Source organism: Oryctolagus cuniculus, chromosome 2 (assembly GCF_964237555.1).
Source record: "Oryctolagus cuniculus chromosome 2, mOryCun1.1, whole genome shotgun sequence".
Classification (NCBI taxonomy): domain Eukaryota; kingdom Metazoa; phylum Chordata; class Mammalia; order Lagomorpha; family Leporidae; genus Oryctolagus; species Oryctolagus cuniculus.
In genome coordinates this window covers 55,967,463-55,987,063 of record NC_091433.1, presented here as the reverse complement: position 1 = coordinate 55,987,063, position 19,601 = coordinate 55,967,463, and the positions used below count along the sequence as shown (strand labels likewise).

Genomic DNA, 19,601 nt, shown 5'->3' with positions numbered 1-19,601 from the left:
TGATTCCTAGGTATTATATTTAGATGTACATTTGCACATATATGTAAGACATCCGTGGGGCCGACACTTGACACAGCAGGTTAATGCCCTGGCCTGAGGCACCGGTATCTCATATGGGCACCCGTTCAAGACCTGGGTGCTCCACTTCCGATTCAGCTCTCTGCTGTGGCTTGGGAAAGCAGTGGAGGATGGCCCAAGTCCTTGGGCCCCTGCACCCACTTAGGAGACCCTGAAGAAGCTCCTGGCTCCTGGCTTCAGATAGGCGCAGCTCCGGCCATTGCAGCCAATTGGGGAGTGAACCATCAGATGGAAGACCTCTTTCTCTGCCTCTCCTCTCTCTGTGTAACTCTTTCAAATAAATAAATAATTTTTTTTTTGATAGGCAGAGTGGATAGTGAGAGAGAGAGACAGAGAGAAAGGTCTTCCTTTTTGCCGTTGGTTCACCCTCCAATGGCCGCCACAGCTGGCGCACTGCGGCCGGCACACCACGCTGATCCGAAGGCAGGAGCCAGGTGCTTCTCCTGGTCTCCCATGGGGTGCAGGGCCCAAGTACTTGGGCCATCCTCCACTGCCTTCCCGGGCCACAGCAGAGAGCTGGCCTGGAAGAGGGGCAACTGGGACAGAATCCGGCGCCCTGACCGGGACTAGAACCGATGTGCCGGCGCCACTAGATGGAGGATTAGCCTATTGAGCCGCGGCGCTGGCCAAATAAAATAAATATTTAAAAAATAATAAAAAATAAAATAAGAAACAGAAAAAACATAAAGATAACATTTTTTAAAAAAGACATCCATAAAAAAAAGACATCCATGTAAAAGGTTATTAATTATAACATTGTCTATAAAAATAAAAGATCAGAAACTCAATGCCCATCAATAAGGGACAAGATAAATAAGTTATAATATAGACATTTAAAGGATTGATATGTAAATATTAAAGGAATCAAAATGCTTTCTCATAATGCATTCCATAGTAATTAATTACATTTTCTCTATATAGAAAATATTATAAAATATATCAGGGTACATCAATAGGGAATTAGATAAATAAGTTATAGTACACAAATTCAGCAAAATACAGCTATGAAAAATGAGGATCTCTGAGACATATTGTTAAGTAGGAAAATTAGGATTAAGAACAATGTTTACAGTTTGATACCTTTTGCATTAAAAGAAGAAATGGTTGGGACCAGTATTGTGGCACAGTGATTTCAGCTGCCACTTGAAATGCTGGAATCCCATGTTCGAGTGCCAAAGATAAAGTCTCACTACCACTTCCTAGCCAGCTTCTTGCTAATACACCTGGGAGATGTATTATGATCCAAGGACATAGGCCCCTGACACCCAGATGGGAGACAGCTGGCTCCTGGCTTTGATCTGGCCCAACACAGACTATGCCTGGCATTTGGGGAGTGAACCAGCAGATGTAAGATATCTCTCTCTCTCTCTCTCTCTTCTTTACTCTCATTCTCTGATGTCTCTCCCTCCCTCTCTATCACTCTGCCTTTCAAATAATTAAATATTTACAGAGGAAGGATTAAAGATATTTTGACATAAAGAAATTTTGTAAAAATACACAAGAAGCTAATAGAAAATGGCTATACAAGGGAGGTAGAATTGGGCACATGAGTGGGGAGGGAACAAAACTTCACATTGTACTATTTTATATTTTTGTCCCATGAATATATTGTCTATTTAAATTTTCAACTATATATTTCCATTATCTTTGCTATAATGTATATTTAATAAATGGATTTTAAAAGAATCCTAAGTATATAATTCTTCATCATTCTCTCACCAAATTTCTCTTCTGTTCTCTGCTGCCTCCCCCCACCATGCATATATCTGACTCTTTTGCAACACTCACAAAGATCCAGTTGAGGGGGACAGCTGAGGTAGAGCACTTTGGAATGGAACTAGTTTTGATCAAATTTGAAATATAACAAAACCTGATGCTAAATAATGAAGTGCTTTGGAGAACATGTTTGCCTAAACATAAGAGCTGAGGTGTGTGGGCTAAGTAATGGCCAAAAATGTGAGGAACATGGAATTAATTGTGCCTGCTTCTTGTTAACATGTAATGGTCTAATTATCAGAAAGTTTACTAAAAATTGTTTATTCCTGAATGAAGGCAATGACTATCAACCACTCTCTGAAGAGCTAGTGTATTTTTTATTTCACTAATCAGATTTTAAGAAAAAGAGAAAGTAACTGAAGAGCCACGCTGAACTTTCCTTTTTAATATTAAACCAACCTTTTAAACCTTTTAAAGAGTTAAGTCATTAATCTGTATTTGAAAACTTGTAATCATCAGTGGTCTTGCTCAGCCTTCCAGTTATTAGAAATGAACTCACACACCAAAAAAAAGAAATGTTTAAATTTGGTGTTCAAAAGAATCTCTCCTCAAGAGGTAATAAAATGTCAACCTCATTTAAATGAGACATCATTGACCCCCATTAGTAGGACACGGGCTTGGCTTGGCTTTTTCTAATGGTGGTGATGGATTTGCTCTTGTCCATCTATACACCACTGCCCTGTCCTCTTATGACCTGGGGCAGACATATGCTAGACAGCTGGCTGGACCAGGTCTGTGGCCACTGAACAAAGCAAACCTTGCTGGCCCACACAAAGATTGAACCTATGACCTTATTCTCATTAGTTCAATGCCTTAACCACCTGAGCTACACAGCCACCAAAAAAGTATAAATTGAATACTGTGTAGATAGAGTTCTGTGTGTATAAAAGCCAGATATAAAGTAATATATAACAACAGACATAAAACTGGTGCATAGACATTAAAAGAGAGGCTTATGTCCACCTGTAAGTTTTTATCTTGTATCCCATTCCCCCGTGGCATTTTCCAATCTGAGAACCAAAATGTGATCACCTTAAAAGAAATGTTATTTCAATATTGTAGCACAGTTCAGCATGGTACCAACCATGAAATGAAGAAGCTTGCCATTGATATTAGCAGTTAGTGTGCATTAGGAGGTCCTTATTTGATTGATGTCCTAATGAGCTTTGGGATAAAAGGGGAAGTAGAGACAAAAATGGTAGTTACAGGGACGGCACTGTGGTTAAGCCACAGCCTGCAGTGCTGGCATCCCACATGGGCACCAGTTTGAGTCCTAGCTACCCCACTTCCAATCCAGCTCCCTGCTGATGTGCCTGGGAAAGGCAACAGAGGATGGCCACGTGCTTGGGCCCCTGCACCCACACCCATGTGGGAAGCCAAGAGGAAGTCAACTTTTACTTCAAGGGAGGGGATGCTTCTCTTTGATTTGAATGGACTCTCAAATGAATGAACAACAACAGGATCTTAGTCACATTCTTTCTGCACATTAACCATCAACAAGTAGGAGATAGCAATATACTGATATCTTAAGTCATAAGAATTATATTCCATGTTTATCATGCAAAAATACCTCTTTCATACTTCTCCCCTCTTGAAAGATAGGTCTCTTCAGCATAAAGTTCCAATTACTTACATTGATATTCAACAGAAATGCAAGGCTAGAGCTTCACTTTTGTATTTCCAAGTCAAGCAGAGGGCTTCCCATATAAAGGAACTCAATAATTTAGAAAATAAGAAAACAAATGACAGACTCTTATTCTAGCTTCTCTTTCCACATTACCTCATCGAAGTTCTCTTCCTTGCTCCTTGCCTCCTCTTACTATGACTTTCTCATTGCCCCAGGAACATGACTTGCCCTCAGTTTTCTCCATACTACATCCATCAGTACATCCTCTCCAACTGAGGGGATTAACCAGATATTTAATATAATGTATGCTATCCCACCAAATCCTAAAAAGAAATACAGGAGTCAATATTATATCCATTTTACAGAAGATACTCGAAAAGCTGAGTAACCTCCCAAGATTAGAGTTAGACAACAACAAAACCAAGATTCGCACCCAGATATGTGTAGCTTCAGAACTCTTATCCCTTGTCAAATTCTGCCTTTCTAAAATCTCTCTCTCTCTCTCTCTCTCCCCCTCCCTCTCTCTCTCTCTCTTTTTCTCTCTCTCTCTCTCTCTGCCTTTCCCTGTTTAGTGCAAACTCAAGAGGAACTCTCTCTTGCCCATCCCATCCCATAACTCTAATTCCCATAACTCTAATTTTCTTAACTTATATTATTAATTTAATGTCTCAGTTACAATTAATCATGTCTGTTTCAACAACCTTATTGTCTTTTCTATTCTCCCTTTTAACTTTCATTAACTCATTCTTTCTCAATCTAACTAAACCATAAGCTCACTAAGAATAAATTGTGCACATGGAAAACTGCTCTATCCTTTCACAATCATGCAAGAGACTTCCACATGTGGTAAGCACTCAACAAACACATATTGACTGGTTCATGTCAACACCTCCATCTTCCCCCTAGAAATCTTTGTATCAATTCCTGTTATTATAAATAAATACTCCTTGAAGTTCTAATGTGATTGTAATAGAAAAGAGAAACTGGAAAGCTTTAAAAAGTAACTATATTTTAAAATATTTTAGTCTTTAATTATTAAACTTCTGGAGCATCTTGCTTATGAAAAGTCTACCACATCAGTGCTAGTGAGATCATCTTGGTAAGATTTTCCTTGCTTCCTTTAAATACCCTCATTTTCAAAGGTTAATTACCTGGTTGTAAAAGTGCACTCCAGAACAAAATTTAACCTACAAGTTCTCCATCCTGAGGTGAATATTCTTAGCAGTTCTTTTTTTTTTTTTTTTCAAAAATAGGGCACCATCTGTTTAACCAATTCAAATACATACTTATAGAAGAATAAAAAATAAGAATACAGAGGTCCATGTACTTTAAGCACTTCTGAGTATTTGTAAAACACATTATGACTTTGATGCTTGGAAAAATATATGAAGTGGTGTTTTCAGCTATAAATCAGCACCAGCAAATAAAGCTGGACTAGAAGTGGGGATATCTTTAGGATAAAATTGTTTTGATCATTCGAAATGTTGATCATTTGTGGGCAATAGAAAAGAAGGATTTATTGTTTTTAAATGGTTCAATTTCTTAGGAAGATAAAGAACATATAATTTGAGAGAACATCAAACAGAATGTGGTTTTTATTAATATCACATAATGTTTCCTACAAAATCTTTCCCTTACCCAGCCTAGCTCCCCTTGGAAACAAACTAAACATGTTGACAGCTACAAGTTACAAAAGCGTTAGGCCAATAGTCTCCCCTTTTGAGAAACTGGATCATTAGCTCAATATCACTTTACTAAGTTTCCTCGTGAACCAAATACGTAAGGACAGACTCTATTCTGCAGGGTTTAATCACTCACAAGTAGCAAAACCACAGAACACATTTCTTAATCAGCTGAGCGTTCAACCATGGACTCACACCACACATATATGTCACTCCCATTATCATCAGTAAAAATAAAAATCCGACATTTACATATTCAGAAAAGACTAGACCTCAATGTTTGTGGTTTGAAATGTTCTCATAAAAGTATATTGTCTCATTACCAAATGTTTATATGTATCAGTATGTTTTAGAATCAAATATTCTCCTCCCAAGCAGAATAAATCGTGAATTTTTCCCTGAATAATCATTATTACTTTCGTCTTTCTTCATGCTAAATACCCATATAAATCTAAAGCTAGAATTTTTCTTTAGCATTTTTAAGGAAATCTATGTATTCTAGAAAGTCAAGTTTATTTGAAGAATAAATGAATGAATAAATCCCAATCATCTGAACTTGGAAACTCAACCTGTAATCATAAAAGGGTATACCTTAGGAAAAGCTACAGACAAAATTCAAAATAAAAGTCTCAAAAACTAAGCTCAGACATACGTTATATAATTAATTTCACTTAATTCTGACTTTGAATCCCAGGTACAAATAGTTTTCAAAAGACTCAGGCAGAATTCATCAGGTAGACGTCAAAGACAATAGATGCAATTCTATCTTTAGGAGAAATAAGTTGGACCTCCCCTTGTATAAAAGAACAGAGCCACGGAGACTGTCTCTTAATTCCCTCCTAAGTTGAAGAACCGAGTATCATATTCCAGAATAATATAGCTATACATGGAAACAAAGGAATGAGTTAACACCCATGATGCATGTTAAAATTATCCCAAGCTAAGATTCCCACCCCTACTACCTCTGCCAGTGTGTATGTCACACATCTATTACTACTGGCAAAATCACATCCAGGTGGGAAACCTACTCAGGTAGCCTGTAACTCCCAAAACACCAAGCAGAGAACAAGGAAGGAGCTTGACACTGAGAATTCACACTTAAATGATCTGACCTTTCTACCCATTGAGATGAGAAGCAGAAGGAAGAACACAAGCAGAGCTGTGTGAAACCCATGCTCCCTATTCTATTAAATCAACACATTTTACAGAATATATCAGGAACTCAAAAAAAAAAAAGCAGTCCGGTTAAGAAATGGGCAAAGTACCTGAATAATCAGTTCTCAAAAAGAACATAAACAGTAAATAAAATTATTAAGCAAATGCTGAGGCCAGTGCCGTGGCTCACTTAGTTAATCCTCCACCTGCAGCACCTGCATCCCATATGGGTGCCGGGTTCTAGTCCCAGTTGCTTCTCTTCCAGTCCAGCTCTCTGCTGTGGCCCGGGAGGGCAGTGGAGGATGGTCCAAGTGCTTGGGCCCCTGCACCCCATGGGAGACCAGGAAGAAGCACCTGGCTCCTGGCTTCAGATCGGCGCTGCGCCAGCCAGAGCGGCCATTTGGGGAGTGAACCAATGGAAGGAAGACCTTTCTCTCTGTCTCTCTCTCTCTCTCTCACTGTCTATAACTCTACATGTCAAAAAAAATTATTAAGCAAATGCTCAATATCACTATGCATCAGGGAAACTCTTGTTATAATTACTTACTGGAGCCAGCGCTGTGGCACAGCAGGTTAATGCCCTGGCCTGAAGCGCTGGCATCCCATGTGGGCGCCGGATCGAGACCCCGCTACTCCACTTCCAATCCAGCTCTCTGCTATGGCCTGGGAAAGCAGTAGAAGATGGCCCAAGCCCTTGGGCCCCTGCACCCGAGTGAAAACCCGGAAGAAGCTCCTGGCTTCAGTTCAGCGCAGCTCCGGCCAATGCGGCCATTGCGGCCATCTGGGGAGTGAACCATCAGATGGAAAACCTCTCTTTCTCTGCCTCTCCTCTCTGTGTAATTCTGACTTTCAAATAAATAAATAAATCTTTAAAAAAAAAAAAAAGGATGACTATTATCAAAGAGACAGTAAGTAACAAGTGCTGGTGACGATGGGGAGAAAGGAGAACTCCCATACACTGTTGGCAAGAATGTAAATTAGTATTGCCACTATGGAAAATAGTATGCAAATTTCTTTAAAAAGTAGAAATTAGGGGCCACCGCTGTGGTATAGCAGGTAAAGGCAATGCCTACAGTGTCAGCATCCCATATGGGTGCTGGTTGGAGTCCCAGCTGCTCCACTTCCAATCCAGCTCCCTGTTAATGTGCCTGGGAAGGCAGCAGAGGATGGCCCAAGTGCTTGGGCCCCTGAAACCACATGGGAGACCTATAAGAAGCTCTTGGTTCCTGGCTTCAGATCAGACCAGTTCAAGTTGTTGCAGCCATTTGAGGAGTGAACCAGCAGATGGAAGATCTCTCTCTTTCAGTCTCTCTCTCTCTCTCTCCGCCCCCCAACTCTGCTTTTCAAATAAATTAATTAATTTGAAAAAAATAAATGAAAACTAGAAATAGAACTGCCATATATGTGATCCAGTGACTGCACTAGTATCTATCCAAAAGAAGTTAAATCATTGTATCAAAGAGATGCCTGCGCCTCTGTGTTTATGCAGCACTGTTCACAAAACCTAAAATATGGAATCAACCAAGGTGTCCACCATCAGATGAATAGATAAAGAAAATCTGAAAAATACACACAATGGAATACTGCTCAGCCAGTAAAAAAAAAAAAATAATGAAATCCTGTCATTTGCAACAAAATAGATGAAACTGGAGGACATGATATTAAGTAAAATAAGCCAGACACAGAAAGACAAATACTGCATGTTCTACCTCATAGGTGGAAGCTTAAAAAAATTAATCTTTACACAGAATTGTGATGTCTAAAGGATTAAAAGAATAATTCTTGGGGCTGGCACTGTGGCATAGCAGATAAAGCCACTACCTGCAGTGCCATTATCCCATATGGGAGCCAGTTCAAGTCCCAGTTACTCCACTTCCAATCCAGCTCTCTGCTATGGCCTGGGAAAGCAGTAGAAGATGGCCCAAGTCCTTGGACCCCTGCACCTGCATGGGAAGACCCCAAGGAAGCTCCAGGCACAGCTCTGGCCATATGGCCTACTGGGGAATGAACCAATGGATGGAAGACCTCTCCCTTTCTCTGCCTCTCCTCTCTGTGTAACTCTTTCAAATAAATAAATAAATCTTTTTAAAAAAGAATGTCTTAGTGTTGCACAGCATAGTGAGAGATTATAACTCACCATAATCTAATATATATCATACGAACAAATAAAATAGAGATACTTCAAACCTCCAGTCATAAAATAATGTCAGAGAGGTGGAAATGTTGATTATCCTTTTTTATCAGTACACATTGTATATATGTATTGAAATATCACTCTGCAGTCCATAAATATGTATAATTTTTTGATTACCATACCATACAAACATTAATACCTTCTCACAACTTCCTGTTCTTTTTTAAAAAAGATTTTTGTTATTTTTTTGAAATTCAGAGTTATAGAGACGGAGGAGAGACAAAGAGAGACAGAAAGAGAGAGAGAAATACAGAGTTCCATCCACTCCCCAAATGGTCACAATGTCCAGGCCTGGGGCAGGCTGAAGCCAGGAGCCTGGAGTTCCATATGGGTCTTTCACATGTGTAGCAGAGACCCAAGCACCTGAACCATCTTCTGCTGCTTTGCCAGATTCATTAGCAGAGAACTGGGTCAGAAGTGAAGCAGCTGGGACTTGAACTGCTGCGTTTACAAGATGCCTGCATCACAGTCAGCAGCAACTTAACCTGCTGCCCTACAACTCCAGTACCTCATGTTCTTTTTTTATGATTGATTGATTGATTGATTTGAAAGGCAGGTGGGAGAGACTTAGAGAAAATCTTACATCTTCTGTTTCACTCCCTAGATGCCCACATCAGCCAAGACTGAGCCAAGTTGAAGCCCGGAACCAGGAACTCCACCTGGGTCACCCCTGTGGGTGTCAAGGACCCAAGTATTTGAGCCATCCATCATCTGCTGCCTCCCAGGCACATTAGCAGAAAGCAGGATAGGAGACAGAGGCAGGACTTGAAACTTGGTATTCTGATATGGGATGTTGGTTTCCCAAGCAACAGATCCAGTTATTTTACCACATCCCCTTCATGACCCAATAAGCGTAAAGCTCAAATGAAGCAGAGACATCTACCTGAATCCAGTGAAGTACTGCTTGTATAAAACCCAATTTATTTTGTATACTAGATGATCAATAAATGTATGGCAAATGACTGAATGCTAGCGGATAGAAGAACACACTAAGGAGCTAGTGCTGGTTTCATTACTGCCTATATCACTGTGTGGTGCTTCTTTGAGTCTCAGCTTCTTGTCTATGAAATGGGGATAATAATAGTATCTTGGGGATGGTGAAAAATAAATGAGTTAGTAAGAGAAATGTACTTAGAACAGGGCCTGGCTCAAAATAGGCACCATTATTATCGAAAGATCACCACAAAACACACCAAATGCAGAGTAAAGGAAAACGTTTATTTTCGGGCAAGGGAAACCTGACAGGCTGCCTCCCAGTGCACGAGAGAACAGCAGCCTGTACTGGAAGAACAGGTCTTATATAGCTTTGCAGAGATAAGGAAGTGGGAGCAGCAAATCCCCTTAGGGTGGGGGTGGAACTGATTCTTGTGATTGGGCCATTTGCTCACCTGACTTCTAGTAAGCCAGGCTGGGCTTAGGAAGATGACACCATTTTACTAACGATTAGTAGTAGTAGTAGTAGTAGTAGTAGTAGTATTTTGACCTCTAGTTCCTGGCAAAGGATAAATCAGGGTCTTGGGGCCAACATTGTGCCGTAAGGGATTAGGCCACCTCCTGCAAAGCCAGCATCCCATATGCACATCAGTTTGTGTTCCGGCTGGTCTACTTCTTATCCAACCCTTTGCTAGTAGGCCTGGGAAGGCAGCAGAAGATGATCCAAGTCCTTGGGCCCCTGCACCCATATAGGAGATCCAGATGGAATTCCTGGCTTCTGGTTTTGGTCTGGCACAGCCTCAGTCACTGTGGCCATTTGGGGAGTGAACCAATAAATGGAGGATCTCTCCCTTTTCCTCTCCCTCTCCCTCTCCCTCTTCCTCTCCCTCTCCCTCCTTCTCTCTCTCTCTCTCTCTCTCTCTCTTAAATAAGTAAAATAAATCTTTAAAAAAAAAAAGTAGGTTCTTGATCAACTTCAGAAACTCATGCAATCCTATAGGCACTCACAGTCTGTAAGAATGTTTGCCTTTACAATAAATCATCTTCCTTTTGTGAATGTAAAGACAAAAGTTCACTATTCAAAAAAATGAATTATCCAAAAAGCCTAATGTTTTGAAATGTTTGAAACAATCCTCCAAAGTGAAAATGTTATCAGCACTCTTGCCTTTAATATTAAAAAAAAATAAGTTATACCCAAGTTACTAGCCAAAGCCTATTACTATCAGGCATAAAAAACAACTTCCCTACATATATAATTTGCACAAAATCATCAGTGTGATCTTGACAGGTACAAGGAGATTCCTGATATTCCTAATTGCTCAGTGGGCTTAACCTCAGAAGGTGATTCAGCTAAACGCTATATTGGATTTCATCATTTCCATTTCCCCTGCCCTTGCAGGAACTCTCTGCAGGGTTTACAGTTATCTAACGGGGCCTACGTGCCTGGGCATGTGTACTTGGGTCACCGGGAAGGGCTGAGTAAGTGGAACAGGAATGGCAACATCTTAAACTGAAACAGCTGCATCAGAAGTGGCTGAGGCTCGGCTGCAATGTGATAGCTGCTATTAAACCCCACTTTGAGCTTCTCTTGGCTTTGATGATCTCTTTCTTCCTCTCAGAAGTGTATCATTCTTTTCCTGACTCCAAGTCAATCTCATAAAATCAGCCCAATTTTTGTTTGGGTTCATTTTCAAGTTCTGGTTATTCTGTTGCTGGTTTCCAAATTGATTGTTTTTCCTTTTTGCTTTTCCTTGGTCTTTTTGGTCAGAAGAAACTATAAAATGAGGTAAACCAGCCATACTAAATTCTCCTAACTAGACACGAAACTAAGGATTTCTGTTTCCTGGTGTTCACCTGTTTCACACCCCCTGCCCTCCAAGGCACTTCCTCTTGGTAAGCACCTGGAAATGCCCATCTGTTCTGTGATTTTTTTTTCCAGACTCTGGTCCCAATCTCTCACCTTGACACCTCTCATTCCACTGCAAGCTAGTTGAAAAACAAAATGCCTCATTTCCATATCTACCAAATGACATCCTTAAATAAAATTTATTATTCCTTATTGTAAGAGAATAAGAGCTTAAATGTGTTGTTGGAGAAAAAATATTTTTCATTCTGACAGCTATGAATTTAACGCACTTTAAGCTTCTTGAAGAAGTTTTAGGGTCATCTAATCCTACTCTTAGAGAAATCATTTAAATAAAATGCTGCCTATATTAGCATACCTTAATTCCACCATGTATTCAGCATAATCTTTTCTTGGGGAAAAAACTAATAAAGCATTACTTAAAGATTACTTAATGGCGCTGAAATGAAACCTAGTCTCAGCCAGTCATCTCATTGGGACTTTTTCCAGCTCCCAACGACCACCTGGGATTCATCTCAACTCTCTGATTCTGTGTTTCACATCAGCCACTCAAAGATACTATTTGCTGTCAGCAAGTCCCCTGATTTATTTAATCTTTCCCCAAAATACGTCCTGAAATTCTCACAATTTAACCCCTATTTGTCATGACAGCAGCTCCTCTGCAGTGACTAAATCACTCCCCAGCCTTGTCAGGCGTTCCACAGAAGGCCCTGTGGCTGCTGGTGGCCCACCCTTTAAGAGTGCTGTGACTCTATCTTCTCAACAAATCACCAGTAAATGTTTTAAGTAACATTTATAAGCTTCACTACTCTTCTATAAAAATATTATCCAAGCATACTGCAAGAAGATATTGTGTATAAATTCAATATATATTTATATTTCTCATTTTAAGAATGGCATTATAATTTAATCTACAGATGTGCACTTACTTTAGGTGAAATAGTACAACATGAGAAAATACAAGTTCAAATAGAATAAGACAGAGAAGAAGAAAATTAAGTCAGGAGGAGATGAGAAGGGTAATAAAAACTTCCCTGATCATCTTTAAAAATAAATTGTGACAATCAGATATAATGGAATCTAGTTTCATCTTCTAATACATAAATCTGTCAGCTGATGGATTTAAGACTTCTATGAAAAGCAGTCCTATGACAGAGAGGTGGCTATTTTCTTCTTCCCCAAAATAGCAGTGAGAATACATTACAATCATAATAAAAAGCAGAAGGCAAAATTCAGAAGATCTTGAGTAATGTATTAAAGATCATTCTTAAGGTTATAAGTCTTATTCTCAATCTCATTCTGCTCCTGTTTTCAAACCAGTTCTGGAAGGCATGGAACTGAATTCCTTGAAGATCAGTTGACTTTGTTAATAAGCTTTTGAGATCATCATAAATTCCCATACAATTATAAGAAATAATAGAGCTCTCAGGCAACCTTTCCCCATTTCTCCTGATGCTAACATCTTGAAAAATTGTAGTATAATATCACAACCAGAAAATTGACACTGATAAAGCCAAGATACAGAACATTTCCATTGTCACTAGGACTCCTTTTCTTGTTCTTTCATAGCCATCCTCACTTCCTTCCACTTAATTCCTTAACTCCTCTTTTCTCCATTTCTCTAATTTTGTCATTTCAAGAATGTAATATAAATGGAACCAGACAGTATGTGACCCTTCCCTAAAGATTCAATCAGGTTGTACCATTTATCAGTAATTTGTTCCTTTGTATTATTGAGTAGTATCCCATACCAGTATGAAATAGATGTACCATGATTAATATTACTTTCTTAAATGTTAAAAGAATGGTTACCAGTGTGTTCATCCATTGAAGAACTTCTGGGTTTTTCCAGTTTGGGGCAATCGTACATAAAGCTATTACAAGCTCTCATAAACAACATTCTGTGTGAACTTAACTCTTCACTTAACTAAGAAAAATGCTCAGAAGTACAATTGCAGGGTCATAGGGTAGAAGCTTGTTTAGTTTTTAAAGAAATTCTGAAACTGTCTTTCAGAGGCTGTACCATTGTACATTCCCATCATCAGTGCATGAGTAATCCAATGTCTCTGCATCCACATCACCATTTGGTTTTGTCATGTTCATTTCAGCCCAAGCTAGAGATCCAATTTAGGAAAAAAAATACTAGTGAGAAGACCTTAACACATAATCTGTTTTGTTACGTTAGCATGACCTGGAAGCTTAAAGTATGTGTATTATTTTAATTTTCAACTTTTGTTGGCTTCAACTCCACAACTTAAAGTCAACTTATTTAGCACTTCTGAACCTCAATATCTCTTTACGTAAACTCTACCACTTTAAGAACTATCTTAAAAGGATAGTGTGTGTAAAGAACATAGGATATAATAGGTGGTCACTAAATGCTAATTCCTTTCCTCTACATTACTCTGTTTGATTCTTATATATGCCGATATATGTGCTTCCTCTTAATTCATTCCCAGCACCACTTGGAACCATCACTTCTCTTCAGTTTTATAGTTCTGTCTCCCTTTGATTCAGATGAATATGAATATTGTTTTAAGTTAGTGAGGTGCCAGTGCTGTGGCAAAGCAGGTAAGGCCGCCATCTGCAGTGCCAGCATCCCATATGGGCTCCGGTTTGAGTTCCAGCTGCTCCACTTTCAATCCAACACTCTGCTATGCCTGGGAAAGCAGTGGAAGATGGCCCACATCCTTGGGCCCTTAGACTGTCATTGGAAGACCTGAAGGAAGCTCCTGGCTCCTGGCTGGAAGAACTCTCTCTCTCTCTCTCTGCCTCTCTCTCTCTCTGTGTGTGTGTGTGTGTGTGTGTAACCCTGACTTTCAAATAAATATTAAATATATATATATATATATGTATATATAAAAGTTAGTGAACAGGGGCAGCCATTGACCTAGTGATCAAGACACTTATGTTCCATACTGGGGTACCTGGGTTCATACCTGGCTCAAGCTCGTGACTCCAGCTTCCTGCTAATGGAGACTCCAGTGGGCAACAGGTGATGGCTCAAGTAAGTGGGTGCCTGCTCTCAGATTTGGCCACCCTCAACCCCAAGCCCTGCAAGCATTTGAGTTTTGAATCAGCAGAAGCAGCTCGCTCTGTCAGTCTGTCTCCCTCTCTGCCTCTTAAATAGATGTTTTAAAAAACAAACGAAGTTTTTAAAAATTTAATTAACATGACAAAACAAAAATAGCATAATATTGATTTAAAATACAAGTTCAAACCCAGCTCTTCTGCTTAAAATTGTATGAATTTGCACAGTCACTTCATGTCTCCAAAAATGCCACTGATGATTCATCTTTTCCATCTTTAGGACAGAGCCAGACCTGCTTTATCTACCTTACAGAGAAAGAAACGAAAGAAATGTGTGAAGTTGATTTGTAAACAGTGAATAGCTGTAATATTGTATGGTAAATAGAGTAAGGCAAATTATTGAAAACAAAAACTAAAAAAGGTCCAGTGATTTAGGTATTTATTCTATTTCTTTAAGATATTATATTCCCCAGTTAGACCAAAGTGTCACATTCATTCCTCAATGAAATAAAAAGGTAGAAAAAGAAACTTTAATGCCTTCTGAGTCTAGCCAAACATGTGCCCAAAAGAATGGAATTATGGAAGATTATGTTAGAAATTCTTGGCCGGCGCCGCGACTCAATAGGCTAATCTTCCACCTGCGGTGCTGGCACCCTGGGTTCTAGTCCCAGTCGGGGCGCCTGATTCTGTCCCGGTCGCTCCTCTTCCAGTCCAGCTCTCTGCTGTGGCCCAATGGGCCCTGCACCCACTAGGGAGACCAGGAGAAGCACCTGGCTCCTGGCTTCGGATCAGTGCAGTGCACCGGCCACAGCGAGCCGGCCACAACAGCCATTGTGGGGTGAACCAACAGAAAAGGAAGACCTTTCTCTCTGTCTCTCTCTCACTGTCCACTCTGCCTGTCAAAAAAAAATTCTTTTTATTGTTGTTTTCATATGAACATTCAGAAATGAGTACACTAATACTGAATGTAACCACTGGCACCAACAATTTGGCTTGGTCCTATGTCAACAGCTGCCTTGAGGACATAATATGTCCCCCAAGGCAGCCGGAGATCATGAAGGCAGAGGGGTTGATAGCAGCTCACTCGTAAGTATACAAGAATGAGATATATTACAAATTTATCTGACTCAGTGAGGTGGAAGCCGATTATTAATCCAGTTTTAACTAAACTACCCTTCTCCAAATGGACAAGGGGCTTTAAAAAATTCCTGCAAAGGATCTTCAATTAATAATGCAAAGAATGTGGGCAGATATCATGAACAAGAAAGTGACAGAACTAACATTGTTCCTCCTCATAAGTAAAGGCTTTTATCAGCCACAAAACAAAGCAGACACTGATAACCTGAATTCAACAATAAATTAGCCAAAGTGTTTTTAAACAAATAAGACTATTTGAAATGTGGGTTATGCCTACTGCCGATGAGGTTGAATCTTATGGCAAAATATTTAAACCTATTATCTAATTATTCTATAACTTACCCTTTTTAGTTTATTTTAGCATAAATGTAAAATGTAAGCAATGTATCTGTAAAGAAGTGCAGATGCATAGTTTGCAAATAAATATATTTGTGCTTAAAATGTTGCAATGCTGGAGCACAAAAACAGTGATTTAGGTATTTATTCTATTTCTTTAAGATATTATATTCCCTAGTTAGACCTTAGTGTCTGGCACAAACCAACCATTCCACAGATGAAGATGGAATAAAAGTAGACGTCCACACTCTGGTGGGTTGCTATGATTGCTATCACTAGAGCCATCTTCCCATTACTTTCCAGAGCCTCCAAAGGAAGCCAGAAGCCATTGTCTTTATCCTGTCAACCCTGAGGTCTGTAGGCAATGCAGCTCCTCATGCAAATCTCCAAGAAGTGCGCAGGCTGTCAACATCCCCACACTTAGTGGCTCTTGGGAAGCTAGCTGTGGTGTGCCACTCTAACAGTGTAGAGCAATGCCAAGGAGAATGGCTGACATTTATTTAGCACTTATTCTGTGCCAAACCCTCTACCAAGAGCTCCACGTGAATCATCTCGCTAAATGTTCACCATGACAATGTGACAGTTTACAATTATTATCCATGCTTTCCAGATGTGGTAACTGAAGCAGACCATGGTTAAACAATTATCCCAAGACCATACAGCTGATAACTGTCGTAGTCAAGATTCAAAACTGTGTCCCTGACTTCGAGACCCTGCCCTTCCTCACTCTGTTATGCTGCTTTACATGCACAGTAGCAGCCTTACGAAATATCATGAAGATTTCTTGACAGCAAAATTAATGTTAAAAAGCTTTCCCATTTAAAATGTGATTTTACTTCCCTTGGAATCAAAATATTGACCAGAACACATCACTGATGTACTAAACATCAAAAGTAAATTACAATTGTATCACAGGACTTATTTTTCTAAACAAATTTTGAAAAATTCATTCTTACCTATTCTTAAAGCAACTGCTTTCGATTCTTTTGATATGAAGCAGAGCTAAGTAACAGTACAATAAAATGTATAGGGCTTACTATGTATTCTGAGGAATCTGAGGCTGTAAGTTAAAACTTCTAGCATGCAAGGCAATGGAGGTACATCACCCAGTTTTTTCCAAATATTCAGATAATTAACAAAAGAGAGAAAATGCCAGGACAGCTGAGTGAACGTTTCAATCATCAATGTAACCATATTAATGTATGCAAACAGAGAAAAACCCATTTAGTTGTAGTAGTCACTCTTAATACCTTGACTTTTTAGTAAATTATAGCAGGTGGAGGTATTGCAGAGGGAAAAAAAAAGGAATGGAAATGTTGATAGAGAATGTTTTCTGAGAGCAACTTCTAAAAGATTGTAGTTCTTGGTTGTGTACGTTAAGGATCCTTGTGTTTCTTTTCTTGGATATCCCCATTGTAAATACCCAGGTTATGATTTTAAAAGGAGTGTAAAATAAAAGTTGCAGACTCACATGCCACTTCATAACCATGACTACTTTTTTCCCCCTACAGGCAGAGTGGACAGTGAGAGAGAGAGACAGAGAGAAAGGTCTTCCTTTGCCGTTGGTTCACCCCACAATGGCCGCTGCAGCCAGCGCACTGAAGCCGGCGCACCGGGCTGGTCCGAAGCCAGGAGCCAGGTACTTCTCCTGGTCTCCCATGTGGGTGCAGGACCCAAGCACTTGGGCCATCCTCCACTGCACTCCCGGGCCACAGCAGAGAGCTGGACAGGAAGAGGAGCAACCGGGACAGAATCCAGCACCCCAACAGGGACTAGAACCCGGTATGCCAGCGCCACAGGAAAAGGATTAGCCTATTGAGCCGTGGCACCGGCCACCATGACTACTTTTAATGAGCCACCATAGTTATCTTTGTAAGAGTTTCATAAATATTATTCTATTTGAAAAAAAGAAAAATTCAATGCTAAAACAACTAAGCAATTATATCATCCAATATAATACATAGATTTTATAATAAAGTGAAAAATAGTTTATTACATTCTATAATTTTATTACTGACATCATCTTTACTTGAATAGCACAAGATATATAGAACTTGACAACGTTTGGAAGAGAAAGAAAAAAAATTACTGAGAATGTAAGGAGGCAGTTTCCTGCTTTATTTATCCTAGATTAACAACAGTTAAGCTGCCCAGTTTTTCCCAAAAAAAACTTTTGCACTTCTTTCTTGACAAGTTGGGGTTTATGGAAATTATGTCATGGATACACTTTATCATTCCAGTTTAAACTGTATTTGAAGAAAATTTGACATTAATTTTTATACCACACGTTCTTTTAGAAAGAACACTGGCCCAATAATTAAAGGTGTTTATATTTTAATTTAATATTTAAAATCACAATAGGCTAATATTTTCTGAAATACAAAAATTTACACATATTTCCTTGGTTGAGTGTCTTTATCAAGGAGAAACTCAATTTTAAAGTCATTGAACCGGGAAAGTCAACAACAATCTATTAGGTTATGTAGAGCTATTCTCCTGCTAGACTCTCTCAAGCAAATTTCTTCATATTTTGTTGCTGCATGTTTGTTGCATTCTTCCTGCCTAATTTTTATATATCTCTTTAAGTCATCACTTTACAAATATAATTAGAAAAACATTACTTTAAAATTTTAATAGAATTTTTTTTGGATGAACCACAAGCAATCACACAGAAAAACTATTTTCCAGTAGATTCTGTAGAATGTAGGCAGTTTGTCCAGGACAGTGTCCGTTTGTCACCCAATACAAATAGACACTCCTATTACCTACAGAGGTATTAGGAAAGTACTCCCAGCTGAAAGCATTTATCCAATTCCAATTGTTGTTTGAAAGTCTAAAATACTAAGAACGATATTGTTCCAGGAGCTACTGTTGAAAACAATGCAAGGCCTGTTCAGAGTGAAAAATCAGTATTTGAAAATCTGAGTTGGTTAAAAAATGACTGTTCATCCAAAAAAGAATTCCTAAAGAAGCATTTATATGCCAGGCACATGTTTTTAATTTAATAATATTGGCTTACCTAAATAAATATGTAGAACCTAATAATTGTTCTTTATGTGTTTATATTTTTGAGTATTATTCTATTTTAGTGAGTTTCCAAAGAGGTTAATGAATAATAATGTAGGAAAAATGTGTATCTGTCAGTATCAAGTTGCTGTGGTTTATAGGCATTGCAAAATGCTATGTTGAAAAAAGTTCTGTTTAAAAAGTAATTGAAAACTGCTCTGATTTTCAAAGAAATGAATATGGCCATATTCTTATAGGATAATGTCAGATAAAAAGTAATTGTGTTCCCTCTACAATTGTGTTTGTTGGCATTTATATGAGAATAATAATGCTTTAAGATTATTATAATACTTGTTCACTTAATGTGGGATTAACATCAAAATCTTCATAATTATCTGAGATCACCCATTTGAAAGTGGAGTGGTAAAACATGTTAATGGTTAAGACACTCTAGCAGTTTTACTGTTAAGCATTAACACACATGAAAGTAGTATTCTAATTTGTGCATTGAATAATATGCCAGACCAATTTTTTTATGAAAACATTATTCTTATGAATTCTTTCTAGCTACTTTAGCTTCTTAGCGCTTGACTTCCTAAAGCAGTCAGTTAGCCAGCAAATTGTGTGTGAAAGATACATGAGTATGCATGACCATAAGGATTTAAAATACTATTCTGTGGCTTTATTATTGCACAATTTTATGAAACAATCACTTCTGAAATTTGCTTTAAATAAGATTGAGAACCAAAATATTATAATAGGAGGATGATCCTAGTGAAGATA

At 38.8% G+C, this 19,601-nt stretch overlaps 1 long non-coding RNA gene across 4 annotated transcripts in view; it reads right to left on the bottom strand.

Annotated features, from left to right (window-relative positions):
* The window catches only part of LOC103345489 (uncharacterized), a 132,544-nt gene that overhangs the window by 103,515 nt on the left and 9,428 nt on the right, over positions 1 to 19,601 (bottom strand). The window lies entirely within an intron of this gene.